Consider the following 18,265-nt stretch of genomic DNA (forward strand, 5'->3'; position numbering starts at 1 on the left):
TCGGCCACCCAGCTGGGCTTCGTAAGGAGTCTGGATTTTGTTCTAGGAGGAAAGGGAAGGTCTGAAGGGTCAGACCTGTCAGGTCCAGGGGTGGGTCCAGCGTGGAGAGGGGGCCACCTTGCTCTGGGTCACTTTGGCCTCTTCCCTGGAGTCCTGCCGAGGGGCTGGCCGCGTGGGGAGATGGGGAGCTCCCGGTGCCGGGGTGCTGGCGCTGGGCCTGGGTCTCCTTTACGTCAGTGCTGTAGAATGGCGTGAATGCCGTTGCCCGTCCGCCCATGGTCCTAGATTCCGCGTCCAGGCTCGGACAGCGTTAGAGCCCCCGGGCCCCAGCCAGGTGGGCTGTGGGGTCACTGGTGTGGCGTGAAGTCAGGAGCGGTGGTCTGCTTGTCTCCTGCTGGCCTGACCCCGTGGATCGGCTCAGCCGGCCTCTAGATCCAGCTGCCCCACACAGGCCGGTACCAGACACTCGCGGATGTTCCGGGAGAACACGGAAAGGCAGGCCTTCACTTTCCTTCGGAGACCCTGACTGCAGCTGTCTACTCCTTCACGCCAGCATCAGTCTCTAGTTCACTCCACGTCAGTCCTTGGCCGCGTCAGCAGGACCCCGGGACGGGCAGGGACAGCAGGGGACCCTGTCTGCCATGCGGAGGGGCCCCAGGCACAGAGCAGGGGCGGGAAGTCTGTAAAGCGGATCAAGTACGGGTCAACAGCGGGGGCGCTTGAAAGCCTCCCATTTGTTTTTAAAGATTTTTTATTTATTCATTTGGGAGAGACAGCAAGCAAGTCGAGTGGGGGAAGGGGAGCGGCAGAGGGCAGAGGGAGAAGCAGGCTCCCCGTGGAGCAGGGAGCCCGATGCGGGACTCGATCCCAGGACCCCGGGATCATGACCTGAGCCGAAGGCAGACGCTTTACCGACCGAGCCGCCCAGGCGCCCGGAAAGGCCTCCCCGTTGAAAAACAGAGAGCTCCTCAGATACTGAGCAGCCCGGTGGGTGGCCAGACGCGGCAAGGTAGGTGCGTGGGCTGCTCGGACGCTGACCCGGATTCTCAGCTGCCTCTAGTCATGGCGTGAAGCCCTGACTGCTTTTGGGGGACAAAACCCTCTATCACTGTCCCGTTTGAATGAGGTCGGTGACGTCTTGATCCCTCCCAGGACCGCAGGGCTCTCTTTAGGGGGCAAGCAACTTCTCAGGGATGCTTTCCCTGTGCACCTTCATTACCTGTCTCAGGCCCCCCACGGGCCTCCCCAGTGACTGGTCGGTGCCGCTGATCGCACACCTTCCCTGCCTCCTACACCACGAAGCAGAATTTTTCTAAAGGAGTATTTCTTCTTTCCACCGAGGGCATGACGATTTGTGGCATTTCAGAGAAACTGCCAGGTGAAGATTGTCCTTTCCAGTTTTCTTCTGGACTCCCTCCAGGTACGACAGGCAAGTGGAGGAGGAGGTAGGAGTCCAAAGCGCTCATCTGTGTTCCGAGCTGCCGTACTGAGTTTAAACAGACTCATTAGATCTTGGGAAAGAGGTCAATATTCCGAGGACAGCTCCTGAACACTGTCTTGAGAATGCACAGAAGGAAGTGCTGGTTAAATTCGATTAAACTAATGCCGTGTATTACTGAGCCTGTGGTGTGTCCGGTGAGGACCTGCGGGAGCCACACAGGAGCTAAACGGCCCCGCCTACTGGGTGCGGATAGATTTGCTGGGGAGGCGGCCAAGCAGCCACCAAACTTTAAATCATCCTCTGAGGCATGCGGGCTGGATCATTCCATTCACCTGTGGGAGCAGCACCGGGCTGGGCTGGGGACGGTCACCCAGCAGGGGCGCACGTCGTCACCCTCCAGGGGAGCCTTGTGATAATGCGCATGCCCCAACCTAGGAAAAATGTCAACACTTTTTTTGTTTTGAATTAATTTCAGGCCAGGAAATGGCCACTGACACAATACGGTGAATCGGTCTGCAGATCTTACTCAAATTTTGCAAAGTGGCCCACAAGTGTCCTTTTTCTGGTCCAGGATCCTACATGGCCTCCAGCTCTCGGTCTTCCTTCCTTTGCTCCACTCTGCGTCTCGAGAAGCTTTCACTTTGTAGGTTTGGGATGGGTCCTGAGGAGTTTCCTTTAAAGATGAGTATTACTGATACAAACACTGATGGTACTGCTATTTCTAGTAACATCCCTAATCACAGTTAATAGTTTTTCGTGCTTTCTGGGTGTCAGACGCTCTATCGTGTTGCATGTTGCACCTGTTACTCTTCACAGCGAGCCTTGGACTTGGGTTTGGTGATCCAGATCTTTCAGCCCAGGAAACTGGGGCACAGAGAGCTCGAGTGACTTGCCCGCGGTCACAGAGCAGCTAAGCAGTGGCGCTGGGATTTGAACCCAGCTAAGCTGCCTCCAGAGGCCCCGCAGGATCTGAACCACGGGCGGGGCGAGGGCCCGGCAGATGGGACGGAAACGGAAGTAGTCACAGCAGTGCTCCAAGTCAGGGGTCAGAGCTCACCAGGGGATGGAGACCACTTGTCTGGAAGGGAGACTCCCTCTGGTTGTGTGTGGGGAGGAGGAGAGAGGGAATTATCTTTATGTTAAACAGAAACTGATGGCGAAGACGTTAGCTTCTCACAGGTGGGCGTTAGGTCTGTTCACCTGGGGCCCTAGCTGGGGTTCCCTCAGAAGGAGACCAGAGATAAGGACGCTAAGGTGCATGGCTTACGTGAGGGGCAGCAGGCCTCGGGAGGGCGGGGAGTTTAATCCCTGGGGAAAGTCTGCATGAGTGTAAAACCCACTCCTCAGATGGATCCCTGAGGGGGGAGGGGTCCGTCGGACCTGGACGCCCTCTCCTGTCAGTCGCCGATTGAGGACAGCTCTGGGGGGGTGTTACTTCTGAAGAGAAGCCCCGGGGCAGGGAGGGGTGCCCCCGGGTGTCAGGCCCAGAGCCACGACTGGGGCCGACGGTGTCCGCTAACAGGGCCTGGCTGACTGGGGAAACAGCCAGGGTGCACGGACAGACGGTCGGCAGGAAGGGTTTGTTCGGCGGGAGTGGTGCTGGGAGTGTGGAAAGGGATGGAGGGCATCATTCCCGGAATAGAGGAGTCGGGAGAAGAGGCAGAGTCGGAGGGGAAGCAGATGAGTCAGGCCCCGCATGCCGATGCCTGGCGGGATGCTCGGGCAGCTTCCCCAGCGGGTCACGCAGGTGTCCCCTGTGCACAAGGAGCTCCGGCCGTCCCTGAGTAAGAGGCGCACAAGTGGAGAGAGTGAGCACGAGGACCCAGAGAACCGCGTCCCTTCCGGCCGCAGGGCTGAGGGGTGGCTCCCAGTGGGATCCCGAGAAGCAGGTGGGGTTTGGACAGGTGGGGAAAAGAGGGAAGGCCGGGGGCTGAGGCGCGACCCTCAGAGTGGGGGCTGCGCTGAGGGAGCCGGTGCTTCGGCTTGGATGTGACATCCGGGTGTAGCCAGAACCAGAGGCAGAGCGGGATAGTTCTTCCCTGTGCATGAGAAACATGTAGATGTTAATTCATAGCCATAGAAAGCTGTTGGAGTGGGGCCAAGGGTGTCAGAGGACAAGTTGGACAGGGGACAGGTGACCGGCCAGGTGACCATGCTGGGCAGGAGATGGAGCCCGTGAAATCGAGAACAGACTCTGCTTTGGGAAGGCGAACGAGCAGGCGTGTGCACGAACCCTTGGGGTAACAAGGCAGAGGACGTCCACGCCAGGCAAGCGGCCCACTTCTCATCTCATGCGTGTGTGCTTTCTTGGCACAGAGCAAGGTTTGGGCGTCCTGTGGAGGCAGATTCAGTGGGGCTGGCCAATCTTGAACACGTCCCACGGGGTAACTAGTTTAGGTTTTCCTGCTTTCCCAAGATTTAGCTTTCACACCCGTGGCTGCCCGGCTGTCAGCAGATCCAAGGGGGCTGTGGCTTGAAGTGCAGCGAAATGCATCCATCCCAAATTTCCACAAGTCTGTTACCAGGTGACAGTGTTTACTGTGTGCAAAAAAGTTGGCTTCAAGTGACCTTGAAGGAAGTTGGACCGCCTCCCGTGTCAGCCACGAACAGATGGAAATGTGTATGCAGACGGCAAGAGAACTTATTTTGAAAGCTCTTGAAAAATCATGTCTCCTACCAATGTCAGAACAAGTATTAATGAAAGAACACACTGCGCGCTGACATAAACAATAACAATCTTATTTTATTCCCGACAAACAATATTTTTTATGAAAGCATATGAATGTGTGCTGTTTTCTCTATAAAATTATGGAGAATTTTTGTTTTATTTAATTTTATTTTTTTAAAGATTTTATTCATTTATTTGAGAGGGAGAGGCAGAGGCAGAGGGAGAAGCAGACTCCCCTCGGAGCAGGGAGCCCGATGCGGGGCTCGATCCCAGGACCCCGGGATCATGACCTGAGTCGAAGGCGGACACTTCCCCGACCGAGCCACCCAGGTGCCCCTTGATTTTAACATTTAAGTCAAAGAACGAGAAGTCTGAAGCTTGCAGTTTGAGATAGCCCTTACTGCTCCTATCATGATTAGAAATGTGAAGAAATAAAATCGCCCGACCGGGAGAACCTACATCACCATCACAAGAGTCTCTGTGGCTGACTGTATTTTCCCCAAAGGCGCAAGATCTCTGCACCTATGTGTGCTCCCGGAACACCAGCACTGTCCCGCCCGGAGATGGAGTCTATTCCCCGCCCCCCCGAAACTGGGCTGGGGTGGGGGTGGGGGGGTTGCACCTGCCTCAATTAATAGAATGGGATGGAAGTGACAGTTCTAAAGGCTAGGTCATGGGACGTGATATGACTTCCACGTGGCTCAAGTCTCTCAAGACACTTGCTTGTGGGACCCAGCCGTCGTGTGGTGAGGAAGCCCAAGCCCCACGGAGAGGCCAGGTGCAGCTGCTCCAGCCACCAGCATTAGACAGGCTGGCAGCCCACATTAACGCCCAAACACAGGAGTCAGCGAGCTCTCAGGTGATTCCCGTCTCCAGCTCCAAACTATCCCAGCTGTAGCCCAAGAGGAGCCGAGACAAGCTCTCTCCACGCAGCCCTGCCGGATTGCACATTCACGGGCAAAATCAATGTTGGCTTAGGACGCTGAGTTTGGGGGTAACTTCTTATGCAGCGAGAGTAACTAGACAAGTGCCCTAAAGCCTAAAGCCCAGGACAGAAGTGCATGCAAACAGGATGGCAGGGAGTTCTGGGTGTCGGGTTGACATTCTTGGCCGTGAAGAGGGAAGGCAGCACGTGAGAAGCCTAGAAGAATCGCAAGGATTTGGAGCCGTCGGGGCCACCAGGGACCTGCTGTGTGTCGGCACGGCCAGACTTGAGCACGGCAGCTGGGGCCTCTTTCCCAGAACCATGTGCACGAGCACTCGTGAGCACAAGCACAGTGAGGCTCACAACGCGAGAGAGGACGGAAGTGCCAGTGACAAACATCTACTTGTAAGGAAGCCCGAGCCGCAGATCCGGAAAAGAACGTGACCTGGAGGCTCCCAGGAGGACAACCGAGGGAGGAAGAGCAGATGTGCTTTTCTGTTTTCCTCCCTCTCCTCCTCCTCCTCTTCTTCTTCTCTGTTCTTCTCTTGCAAAGAGGGAAGACCTGAAGGTAAGGATTAATTAGTATTCAATGAAAAAACAAGCGTCATCTATAGATGTTCCTCTGGCTGGAAATCTGAGCGTAGGAGACAGCAAACCGCTGGGGCAAAACCAGCCCCGAGTGCCCACCTCCACTTCACACCGAGGACTGCTCAGTCCAGCTCTTTAGGTAGTTCACCCCATAAGTACACAAATTTCAAGCACATGTCACCGAAATAAGTATACATCTTTATTTAGAGATTATATTCATGTGCAACAGTACTGATACAATGCATGCCTTGAAAAATATACACAAAATACAGATATGAATAGAACTTCTCCTATTTAAACCCTGTCCTCTCGAACACTGGGTTGTCTCGTGCCCCGCTTGGTAGACCAATGGTTTCGAGTTTAGACCTTAGAAAAAATCACGACCAAGTCACTGCATTGCTGTGTGGTCTAGAGTATGTTAATTAACCACTTTACGTTCCACCTCGTTGTGATCATTTGGATAGCCAACAGCTGCACAGATAGGCCCAATTATATAATGGCTGTAACACAATAGCCTTTTTTTTTCTTTTTTTTTACCTTTTGACCCCCTTCACCCATTTCTCCCACCTCTCATTACCTGCCTCTGGCAACCACTAATCTGTTCTCTGTATCTATGAGCTGGTCTTTTTCTTTTTCTGTTTTTAGATTGCATATATAAGAGAGATCATAGAGTATTTGAGTTTCTTTAGCTGACTTTTTTCACTTAGGATAATGCCCTCAAGGTCCATCTGTGATGTTGGAAATGGCAAGTTTCATTCTTTTTATGGCTGAATAGTATTCCATTATACATATATCCTACCATTTCTTTATCCATTCATCCATTGATGGACAAAGGTTGTTTCTATCTACCTGCTATTTTAAATAAGGCTGCAACGAACATGGAGGCACAGAAATCTTTTCAAGTTAGTGTTTTTGTTCTCTGTGGATAAATACCCAGAAGTGGAATTGCTGGATCATAAGTTAGTCCTGTTTTAATTTTTTTTTCCTATTTAAAATGTTTTGAGGACCCTCCATACTGTTTTCCACTGTGGCTGCACCAGTTTGCATTCCCACCAACCATGCACGAGGGTTCCTCTCTCTCCACATCCTCGCCCACACCTGTTGTTTTTGGTGTTTAAGATTTTAGGGATTCTGACAGATGTGAGGCGATATCTCATCGTGGTTTTCATTTGCATTTCCCTGACGATGAGTGATGTTGAGCATCTTTTCAAGTGTCTGTTGGCCATCTGGATGTCTTCTTTGAAAAAAATGTCTATTCAGATCCTCTGTCCATTTTTTAATTGGATTGTTTGTTTTCTTGCTATTGAGTTGTGTGAGTTCTTACATATTTTGGATATTATCCCTTTATCAGATATATCACCTGCAAATATTTGCTCCCCTTCCGTAGGTTGCCTTTTCACTTTGTTGATGGTTTCCTGTGCTGTGCAGAAGATTTTTAGTATGCTGTCGTTCCAATAGTTTATTTTTGCTTTTGTTGCTTTTGCTTTTGGTGTTGGATTCAAAAAATCATCCTCAAGACCAACATCTAGGAGTTTACCCCCTATGTTTTCTTGCAGGAGTTTTATGGTATCAGGTCTTAAGGTCAAGTCTTTAATGCACTTCGAGTTATTTTTTTTGTATATAGTGTAAAATAGTGATCTGGTTTCATTCTTTTGCATGTGGCTCTTTTTCCTAACATCAGCTATTGAAGGGACTGTCCTTTCCTCATCGTATATTCTTGGCTCCTTTGTTGTAAATTAATTGACTATAATGTATAGGTTTATTTCTGGACTCTCTATTCTGTTCCATTGATGTATGTATCTGTTTCTATGCTAATACCATATTGTTCTCATTACTACAGCTTGGTAATATAGTTTGAAATGCCGGAGAAAGATGCCTTCAGATTTATTCTTTTTTCTCCAGATTTCTTTGCCGATTTGGGTTTTTTGTGGTTCCATACAAATTTTAGGATTATTTGTTCTATTTCTTTGAAAAATGCCACTGGAATTGTTATAAAGATTGCATTGATTCTGTAGATTGCTTTGGGTAGGATGGACATTTTAACAATCTTGATTCTTCCAATCCATGAGCATTTTCATTTATTTGTGTCTTTTTCAATTTATTTCATTAATGTCTTATAGTGTTCAATATGAGGGTCTTTCATCTTCTTGGTTAAACTGATTCCTAGGTATTTTATTCTTTTTGATGCAACTGAAATTGGATTGTCTTCTTAGTTTCTCTCTCTGGTAGTTTGTTATTAGTGTATACAAAGGCAACATATTTTTGTGTATTGATTTTGTATCCTGACACTCTACTGAATTTATTTATTAGTTCTAACAGTTTTTGGGTGGAGTCTTTAGGGTTTTCTATATATAGTATAATGTCATCTGTAAATAATGACAGTTTTACTTCTTCCTTTCTGATTTAGATGCCTTTTCTTTTTCTTTTTCTTGCCTAATTGCTGTGGCTAAGACTCCTAATACTATGCTGAATGAAAGTAGAAGGTGGGGTCATCCTTGTCTTGTTCCTGATCTTAGAGAAAAAGTTTTCAGTTTTTCATTGAGCTGTGGGCTTGTTGTTTGTGGTCTTTGTTATGTTGAAGTATATTCCCTTTATACCCACTTTGTTGAGTATTTTTATCGTAAATGGATGATGAGTTTTGTCAAGTGCTTTTTCTGCCTCTATTGAGATGATTGTATGGTTTTTATCCGTTATTTTGTTGATGCGGTGTATCACTTGATTTGTGGATGTTGAACCATCCTTGCATCTGTGGAATAAATCCCACTTGATTGGTGTATGATCCTTTTAATGTACTGCTGAACTCAGTTTGCTAATATTTTGTTGAGGATTTTTACATCTATGTTCATCAGGGATATTCGCCTGTAGTTTTCTTTTCTTGTGGCATCCTTGTCTGGTTTTGGTATCAGGGTAATGCTGGCCTCATAAAATGAGTTTGGAAGAGTTCCCTCCTTTTATTTTTGAGAGAGTTTGAGAAGGATTGGTATTAACTCCTCTTTGAATATTTGTAAGAATTCACTAATGAAACCAACTGGTCCTGGACTTTTATTTGGGAGGTTTTTCATGATTGATTGAATCTTCTTACTAGTAATCAGTCTGTTGAGATTTTCTATTTCACTATGATTCAGTCTTGGTAGGCTGTACATTTCTAAGAATTTTTTCATTTCTTCTAGGTTGTCCAATTTGTTGGCGTATGATTGTTCATAGTGTCTCTTATGACCCTTTGTATTTCTGTGGTATCAGTTGTAACATCCCTTTCATACCTGATTTTATTTATATGAGGCTTCTCTCTTTTTTCCTTTGTGAGTCTAGCTAAAGGCTTGTCAGTTTTATTTATCTTTTCAAAGAAACAGCTCTTAGTTTCATTGATCTTTTCTATTCTCTTTTTAGTCTCTATTTCATTTATTTCTGCTCTAATCTTTGCTATTTCCTTCTTTCTACCAGCTTTGGGCTTTGTTCTTCTCCTAATACCTTGAGGTGTAAATTTAGGTTGTCTATTTGGGAATTTTCTTGTTTTATGGAGGTAGGTATACATTGCTATGAACTTCTCTGCTAGAACTGCTTTTGCTGCATCTCACAAATTTTGGTACATGTTCATTTTTGTTTGTCTCAAGGTACTTTCTGTTTTCTTTTTTTTTAAATTTCTTCTTTGAGCCATTGGTTATTCAGTAGCATGTTGTTTACTCTCCACATATTTATGAATTTTCCAGTTTTATTCATGTAATTAATTTCTAGTTTCATACCATTGTGGTCATAAAAGACATCCATGTAAAGTTAGCACAGTTCTGGCACATTAAAGGTGCTAAGTAAACAGCAGCCCTTCTGGAAGGAGAGGAGAAGTGAGGAGGCCAGGGAAGGGAGTTGGTGAGGAGATGGGGGGCTTGGATCCTTGGTGTAACTCTGCCGCCAGCTGATTGACCTTGGAGAAGTCACTTACTCGCTCTCCCGGCCTGTTTTCCCACCTATAAAATGAGCATACTAGACTCATCAATATGGGTTTCTGTATTTTGCACTCTTTAACTTGCATTAATATTGGCTTATGTTTTTGGTCCTTACTAGACTGACGTCCTTGAGGACAGAGTCTGTATCTCCTATCCTTAAACCCAGTCCTGGGCTGGCTTTCTGCAAAGCTTTTCCCTTTCCGATCCCAGTTCCCAGGCCCGCAGTGCTGTCCAAGGTCATCCGTGGTGCTGGAAATACGACTTGATACCTACATACCCATCTATCTAAATGTGAGACATGCTCGTCCCATCTGGATTCCGTTTGACCAAAAAGGTCTGAAGTGGGGACTTTGGTACTCAGTGATTGCAGGGTCTCTCAGAGCTGAGTGCCTTCCCAGAGTCCTTACCCCATTGCAGAGTACTTCCGTGCTGGGACTGCAGGGACCGTGTCCCCAGAGGACTGTCAGCATTCTATGAGAGACAACACTGGTTTCTTTTTACTCTCTTCCAATTTATCTTTCCACACACAAAAAAAATGTTTATTGCTACTCTGGAAGCCCAGGGCCCCTGCCTCGTCCTCCTGTACACCATCCCTGGCTGCACACCCAACTCATACCCTCTGGTTGTAGAGTAATAAAGCCACGATCACCGTGGGGGCCGGTCCAGCACTGCTGTGTTTCCAGACGGCTCACCTACGAGTGCATGTGGATCTTCCACATGGTTCAGAAGCCACATGCAGAATAGAAAAATGAACAGAAGGACAGAGCACAAACATTTATGTTATTAGCTGGCACATTATTTTTGTAAGAGCTACTTTCCCAAGGGAAATATCTTGTCGCAAGCTTAACTCATTGGCAGAGAGCAGGACGGCGTGTTTACAGAGAACACTTTTGCATTGATTTATCTGAGACTCGTCGGTGGAGAAACAGAGGCCCAGAGAGGCTGTGGCTTGTGCAGGGTCAAACAGCTAACCCGCGGCGGAGACGGGGCTGGCTCACAGGTCTCTGGGCTCCTGATCTAGGGCTCTTTCCTGGGCCGGAAGCTACTCTACAATGCAAAGTTTTCAAATCAGACATTCTCCTCTTCGAACAAAGAACCAATTGATGACGTAGAAAAATTGTTTAGGCTTGTTGGCAGAACTTCTCTCCCAAACTCTCAACCTAAACCGCAATGTTTGTAGAGAGTCCGTGGCCGGTCTGACAGTGTTTACTGCACCATTGTGTTCCCACCTGCCTCCTCACTGTCCTCGTGATATCTGCACGATGTCATTGTCACGTTTCAGTCACTGACTGGTGGGGGACCTGTCCCGGCTCCCCGCCCCCTCTCCCCCCTTTTATTTCAAGCAGGAAACAGGAAATGTGGCCGTGGGTAAAGCCACGAGACAGGAATGCAACATTTGCTACCTACATCCTTCATTAAACTGCAAAGTTAAAATAATTCATGCAGATGGCAAGGTCATCGGTGTTCTGCCGTTTATTTTAGAAAGAGTTATTTTCTGCAATTCAGATGTGGGGCTAGATGTCAACTCTAATAAGGCAGAAACTTCTTGCAGTGGAATACTGCATGTGTGCATTTCTGACAGACTCTGAGGACCCACTGTGCTTTGCCTCATGTAGGGATTATTTCTTATTTTGTTTCCCAGATAAGGAATAGGCTCAATTCCAATCTCAAAGGCAAATGTATCTGGAGATATAAAGAAATGGGGGAATGGGGAGGGGAGCAATTTAAAACGCCACAGGGTCTCTCTCAGCAAAATGAATAATTAAATTTTGGATTTGTTGTCCAAGAAAAGTGGTAATATGGGCAGACGCCGAGGGAAGTGTGACCGTGGTGTTAATGATGGATGAAATGAAACATTACACTGTCGTATTATTATTGTGTGAGGTTGGGTGTGAGGGAAGGAAGCCAGTTTATGGAGGCAGAGTGTCCCACAGAGATTAAGGCACTCTTGCCACTGAGTTCATTTGTCCCGAGGCAAAGTCATCCTCTTTTATCATATTTTCCCTCCCTTCTGCCCTCCCTCCCTCTCTGTTCTTGCTCTCCGTCTCATGCCTCATGGTCCTTCACATTAGATCGGCTAAATTCAGCCCTGGTTAAAAACTTTGATCTGCTCCTTGAGGCTGAATAAATTAATAGTTTAGGAATAAGGAATTTAGGACTAGTTTTGTATTCACAGCTAACTGGATGGGCCATAGAAGCAGTATTCACAGTGACCCCAAACCAGAAACTACCCAAATGCTATCGACCAAAGAATAGATCAGGGGTAGCGCACTCACCCACTGGAACGGGAAGGAGCGACCTACAGCTTCCTACTGCAGTACAGATGAACATCACATATGTGATGTTGAGCCAAAGGAGCTGGACCCAAGAGAGAACATTGCCACAGGAATCTGTTTATGGACACAGACCAGGCACAAACCAGTCTATCCCGTTAGAAGCAGAGGCTGTGCTTATCCGTGTAGCTTTTAGTGTCCAAAAGGGAGCACAAGGTGTGTGTGGAGGGGGTCCTCCTGGGTTCACGTAATTTTATTTCTGGATTCCGGTGTTGGATACACAGGTATAATCTGTTTGGTTTGTGAAAACTCTTTGAGCTGTTCACTTACGAGTCCTTTTCTGAATGTATATTTTATTTTATTTTTAGAGATTTTATTTATTTGAGAGAGAGAGCACGAGCAGGGGGACAAGAAGATTCCCCGCTGAGCAGGGAGCCCAATGCGGTGCTTGATCCTGGAACTCCGGGATCAGGACCTGAGCTGAAGGCAGATGCTTCACTGACTGAGCCACCCAGGCACCCCTGGATGTATATTTGAATTAAAAAATCCCCAAAGTTCACTCAGTAATCGTTTTTACAAAGGGACCTAGCAAATTATGACGTAAGTCCGGCAGAAGTTGGCACGGTCTGGCCTCCCTCCCTCCCTATCATCCCGGAGTTCTGGGCTGTTCCCCGACTCCCGCTTTTCCAATCTCACTTATTTCACTTCGCTCTCCTTCTTGTTTGATGTTCTTAACACTACACGATGCTCCTGCTTCATAAAATGAGCGGGCGGTTACAACACACCTTGGAGGAGAGCGCTCTGAGGTCTCCGGGAAACGGCTGGGGGTAGGGGGTGGCACCTGCTGCATTTCAGCTCAAGGACGCAACAACCGGGACTGAGAGGCGCGTGGGGCCCAGACCCTGGCGCCTTATGTGATAGGGAGCAGAGAGAAATGAGTTTGCTCGTGACCCCTGGGTGCAGGAAGGCGACCACCAGGACCGCAGGCACTTGCAACTCTGGTGGGGTGGGGGCGGGAAGGCAGGACCAAAGCACGGCCTTGCGAGCACCCCGTGGGAGGGAGTGCATTAGACCAGGGCTAGCCTGGGCCAGAGAACGCCCTGGAATGGCTGTCCTGCATCCGATGTGTCACAGGCTCACCCTCCACGATGACGGGGACTGGCCGCGGTGCTCTGAACAGAAACCTGACGTTCCCTGCGGGCGCCGAGGCAAGAAACAGGAGGCCCAGGAGGAGGTCAGTCCCCGGTTGGAGAAAAGGCCCAAGGACTTGGGCAGCGGAGCAAACTTCCAGCCCAGCGGGACCTCACCCGCTGTGTCCGTGGCCCCCGGCGCTGGCGGCTGCAGCGAAGTCTGAGAGTGTCTCCGGCGCTTGAGCAGGCCCTGGCCTCGGAGCACCGAACAGCTACTCCCCTGCGGTGGCTGGCACACAGACACCAAGCCAGGGCAAGGCCAGAGAGGAAGCAGAGGTTGTTGGCCTGGGGTGCCCCCACCAAGAGGCCACCTGTCCTCCGCGCGAGGGGGGACCCTGTCACCTCCCTGCTGGAAGGAAGAAGGCTCGGCTGGCAGTGGTTGTGCGAGATGCGGATCCCACTGAGTCCGCTGTCTCCCTGTCTGCCCGCAGTGTCCACAGGAAGACCCGCACCCCGGCCGCCCTCACGCAGCTCAGCTGGGAAGACGGGGGAGCCCCGGCGCAGCTGGTGGAAACGATCAGGACCAGCTGCGGTGGCGGGGAGCCTGGGAGCCCTCGTCACCGGGCAGACCATCCCGTGTCCAAAGCCACTGGCTCCCGGGCCAAGCTGGAAAACGCAAAGGATAAAGCACCGGCCACCCAGCGGGGCTGAGTGGATGCTGTTGAGGTTTCTGTGCGTAAGAATAATAAAAATTCAGCCAGTGTCAAAACCGAAACCGAACCCCCAGAAATGTGAGCAGGGCACTCCTCCCCAGGTCCCCCGCCCCCCGCCCCCCAGGCCCGGGTCACCCACTGGGTCCAGCCCACGCCTGCTGCACAGATGTCTGCCCACCTTGCCGGCTTACCTCCTGCTCTCCTCCTCCTCGAAGCCGATTGCGTTTCTGCCTCGTGCCTCCTTCCTTCTGGGAACTGCCGCCCCCGCCCATCCCCGCAGCCACCTCGCAGGCCGCGGCCTTCACGCGACCCCTGGCCACCGTCGACTGGTTCTGGGATGGGCTTGCGACCGGAGAGGGACCAGTTTCGGTTCCCTCTCCTGCCACAAGTGGCTGGTGCAGCAGTGAACACCTGGCCAAAGTGAGAGGATTCCAGGTTTTCTGTAGCATATTTTGGAACTAGAACAGAGAAGGAGAAAGAAGCCTTTTTCAGGAGCTGAGCTGTCACATTTAAAATTTAAGAGCCTTATCAGCCATGTTCCCTGGAACCGGGACACAGAGGAAAGAGAGAGAAAGGGAAAGACAAGACAGATGTCCTAAAAAGGCAGAGCTGAGTGCCGGAAGGTTCTGGAAGGTTCTGACAGCATTCAGCTTCTTGGTTATATCCTTTCCCAAAGGCATGCCGCTTCCTCGGAGCCTCAAGGTAGCCCAGGACCTGTCGTATAAACTCCTGTTCCTTTTAACCAAGACCCTCGGTAGTTCTAAAGCTGACCAGTCGCCCTGGTGCCTCACGCACACGGGCCAATGGCGTGCTGGTCAACTGGCTCTCCATTAACAAAAACACCCCTTATTTGTAGCATTTGCCAATTTCCATGATATCAATACTCCCACTAAGGCCAGTGTTGAGCTATCCGAGTTTTATGGACAGTCCTGCACATCCAGCACTCGGAGGTGTGGGCACCAGCATGCACCTGCTGTCCCTCGGCCCCATCGTTCGCAGTGTTCTCTCGTCTTGTGATGCCCTCCCATCAGCTCTCCCCCATTGGCCTGGTTACTTTCTCAGTGTCTGTCTCCTGCACCACCTCCTCCAGGAAGCCTTCCCAGGCCCCCTCCACACCCCCTTAGCTCCCTTTGTTTGCCCCTGTTGTTGTGCTCATGACACAAAGCGGAAGTTCACGTAAGGACTGCACCCCCTCAGTCTACAAAGGCTGTGTCTCCGTCATCTCTGACCCCCATGCCCGCCCACGTGCTTCTGAGCAGGGCTGATGGCGGGGGGCTGGGATAGCTCTGTGTGCCGTCCGGCGGACACCCTGTAGCAGGGGCCTGTGGGGGACAGGCCGCGGTGTGGAGGCTCGTCAGCCTCAGCCCCGGGAGAGGCTGAAGTGCAAGGCGGCCCTGCTGACGCTGACGGGGGCACGGGAACCCAGGGAATGAATGAGTACCAGCTGGAGCTGGACAGTTATCCTGGGACAATGGCTGTGGTTGAAATATGAGCAGCACCAGACTTTCCAGGGAGAATCCAACTCCAGGTGTTAAAAAATCCGTCTTTGGGGCAGTTGAACATCCGACTCTTGGTTTCGGCTCAGGTCATGACCTCGGGTTGTGGGATCGAGCCCCGCGTTGGGAGGGAGTCAGCTTGGGATTCTCTCTCCCTCTCCCTTTGCCCTCCCCATGCTCATGCACTCTCTCTCTTAAAAAAAAAAAATCTGTCTTTGCGGCTAACTGTGCAAATAGTGCTCAGAAGCGACCTTCCAGGCCTGTCTGCACCCCCACCCCCCCCACCACCACTGTGAGGCCGTGCCAGGCAGTCTGACTCACGGCCGCTCTCGTATCTAAGGTCGTAGGACTTTCATCCACGGCTTTCAGTTGCCAATTAATCATGAATCGATTATTGGTATTTACGTAACTCAACTTATATTTTTACCAAAGTTAATTTTTGTTGGATCTCCCCATATCGGTGCCAAGTTTTTGAAGAGAGGAGCCACGATTGAGCCTTTCCATACATAGTACTCCCTGGTGTCTCTGATCACACCTGGGAGTTGGGTTTTCTCCTCGAAGGCTCACCCGGAAGGATGCTGGGGGCCTCCTGTGTGTGGGACACACAGCACAGGGCCCGGCAGCTGGGGCCTGGAGACCGTGCCCTGCACTCTGGTTCATCATGCTTCTCTGTGATATATCTGATTCGAGTGTGCCCGGCCGCGGGTTGGATGGGACAGTGACGCTATGTGAGGGCCCTGGTCCTTGTCCTACTGTGAGGAGGTAGCTCAAACCCCCAAATCTGGGTCTGGAGCAGGCTTCAGAGGGTCTCAGAGGGAGGCCCGTGATGCTGCTCAGTTGTGCTAACAACGACATACCATCTCAACCCGACACTCTCATCTTAGGTGACGCCTTTGGTCAAAACCTGCCCGTCTCACCAGCGGAGTTTCTAGAAGGAAGAGTGAATGGAGGATCCCAATCCCAAAGCATTTCCTTGTCGACCGGGTCATTTTCCAAAGCAAACAGCACCGTCTTGATGGTTGGAATCTGGCACCTGATTGAAGTCTTGGTCTCCTCTGAAGCAGGTACCAGATCCCAGCCTCTACAAGTCCACGTTTGACCGCGGGGCTGGGACCCACGCGCAGCCGAGGGGGGGCCCCGGGGAGGGCCCAGCGTACCTCGGAAGCTCACACTCACGTACGCGGCGTCCAGACTGGGTCACTTAGGTGACCTGGAAAGAGTCATTAGGCTGGCAAGGGAGTGGGCTGTCCCGGGGGGTGCCAGCCCGGTGCGCAGACAGCCCGTCGGTCTGAGGGGAAAGGACCAGACCAAGGCTGTCCTCAGTCACCTGTCCTCCAAACGCTCGGCGTGCTGTCCCGATACAGGAGACACAGTCCTCTGGCTATGACCTGGCTGCAAACGGCAGCGGAGAGCGCTACTTCCCGAACCTTATTTCAGCGCGGGTCCGTCCGGGGAGTGTTTGGGGTGAGGGCTGTGTGTGCGGGCGCCGAGTTGGGCAGAGAGCAAGCTCAGGATGGAGCCAAACAGGAACAGTCCCTGTTTGTGGTTTTCCGTGTAGACAACTCATCAGTGCTGGAGTCGCTGGCTTGTTCCTCCTTTCCAGCTCAGATGGGGCTCCAGGGCTGGGGCCTGGTCCGCATGTGCCCCGTGCCCGGCCGCTCTCCTACCTCTCACCCCCGCCCCCGGGACGGAGGCGCTTGGGTCCCCGCACTGGGCCACCATGTCTTCTGATTAGTGCTGGACCGCGGTGGCGGGGGGTGGAGCAGCCGCGTGGACGTGGGGCTCTGCTCACCGCTCAGACCCTCGGGCCACTCCTCGGGGTGGCGGCATCTCTCCCGCCTGCACTACAAGTTGGGGACCCAGGGGGTGCTCTCCGAGCCTGCAGTCATCACAGGAGTGAGGCTTTAAGCACCGCCCACCCGGCCCCGGCTGCGGTGCACGTCGTCACGAGGTCACATGGTCAGGGCAGGTGGCTCTGAGAGGTCCGTCTGTCCTCCAGGAAGGCGGACAGTGGGGCTGAGAGGGTTGGCAGGGTGGCACACGCGGAGCGCTCAGCACTGTCCCCTGCTGGCCAGTGACGGCTGCCCTTACCCAGGGGACAGCCCCCAGGAGACAGGCCACCTGCGGTGTCCCACGAGTCCCCCCGCAAAGGGAGGCGAGCCAGATTTCCATCACGCTATCCGGTGTCAGCCTAATTCTGCAAAGCACGCTTAATTTAACGCCCCGGAGCAAGTTAGGCCGGCCCGTAGAGCCCAGGGTTTATGACAGGCATAGTCACAAGGCTACAGCTTCAAGGATGTTCTTCCAGCGTGTTCAGCCGGCGCATGCCTGACAGAAGCCAGCTGGGGTGCCGTGCCCTCTGGGGGAGGTGGACAGCTGCCCGGCACGCCCGGGAGGAAGGGCAGGTCCAGACACAGGTCCCTCCTCGGGCCGCCGTGTGGTTTGCATCAAATGTCAGAGAAGTCAGCAGAGAGGACCTCTGGCCACAGGCTGGGGACCAGAGCGAAGGAGCGGCAGGGGGCAGCTGAGGGCGGTGAGCCCGGCAGGCGCAGGCCCGCGCTCCTCACCCTGGTCCCCGAGGGCTGACTGCCTGGCCGATCCGAGTCCAGAAAGTTCTGCGGCTCCGCCCGCCGTCCTCTGCGTCTCTCTCAGGGAGGGTCCGCCCGGCGAAGAGGAGGAGCTGAGGACCCTCGTTCAGCCGGGAGACCACTGGACGCCCGCTCGCTGCGCTGGGAACCTAGGACCCCGCTAGAAAGCCTCTCCGGGGTGGTCCTGGGCGCCCGGCTCTGTGCGGACAGATGGACACGTAGCCCCCGTTCGCGCGGACTGCGCACACCGGGTCACACGCTGCGAACCCCCAGGGCGCAAGCCCAGCCCCCACGCACCATTCACTGCGCACTCACTGTTGCCCGCGCGCACGTGCGCGGCCGCCTTGCGTGGCGGGCGGCGGGCGCTTCAGCCTGGGCAGCCGCCGGGCCCTCCTGGGAAGCCGAGTCCGCATGGCGCCGCGCCGCGCTCCGTCCCCGCCTGGCGGCCGTAGCGGCCAACTGCAAGTGTGGTTCCTCGGTGCCCGCGGAAGCCGGGGAAGCGGAA

The 18,265-nt window shown here is 52.1% G+C and overlaps 1 protein-coding gene and 1 long non-coding RNA gene across 2 annotated transcripts in view; one reads left to right on the top strand and one right to left on the bottom strand.

The window, feature by feature from the left end:
• Nucleotides 1-18,265, top strand: part of CNIH3 (cornichon family AMPA receptor auxiliary protein 3) — a 305,955-nt gene that overhangs the window by 270,396 nt on the left and 17,294 nt on the right. The gene's annotated exons all lie outside the window — the stretch shown is intronic.
• On the bottom strand, nt 12,667-18,069 carry LOC118547690 (uncharacterized). The gene is made up of 3 exons (XR_004923222.2): nt 16,030-18,069; nt 13,868-14,134; nt 12,667-13,693 (listed from the first exon to the last, which is right to left on the bottom strand). It is a non-coding gene; the product is annotated as an uncharacterized LOC118547690 (long non-coding RNA).

The sequence above is a fragment of the Halichoerus grypus genome, chromosome 7 (genome assembly GCF_964656455.1).
Source record: "Halichoerus grypus chromosome 7, mHalGry1.hap1.1, whole genome shotgun sequence".
NCBI classification, from domain to species: domain Eukaryota; kingdom Metazoa; phylum Chordata; class Mammalia; order Carnivora; family Phocidae; genus Halichoerus; species Halichoerus grypus.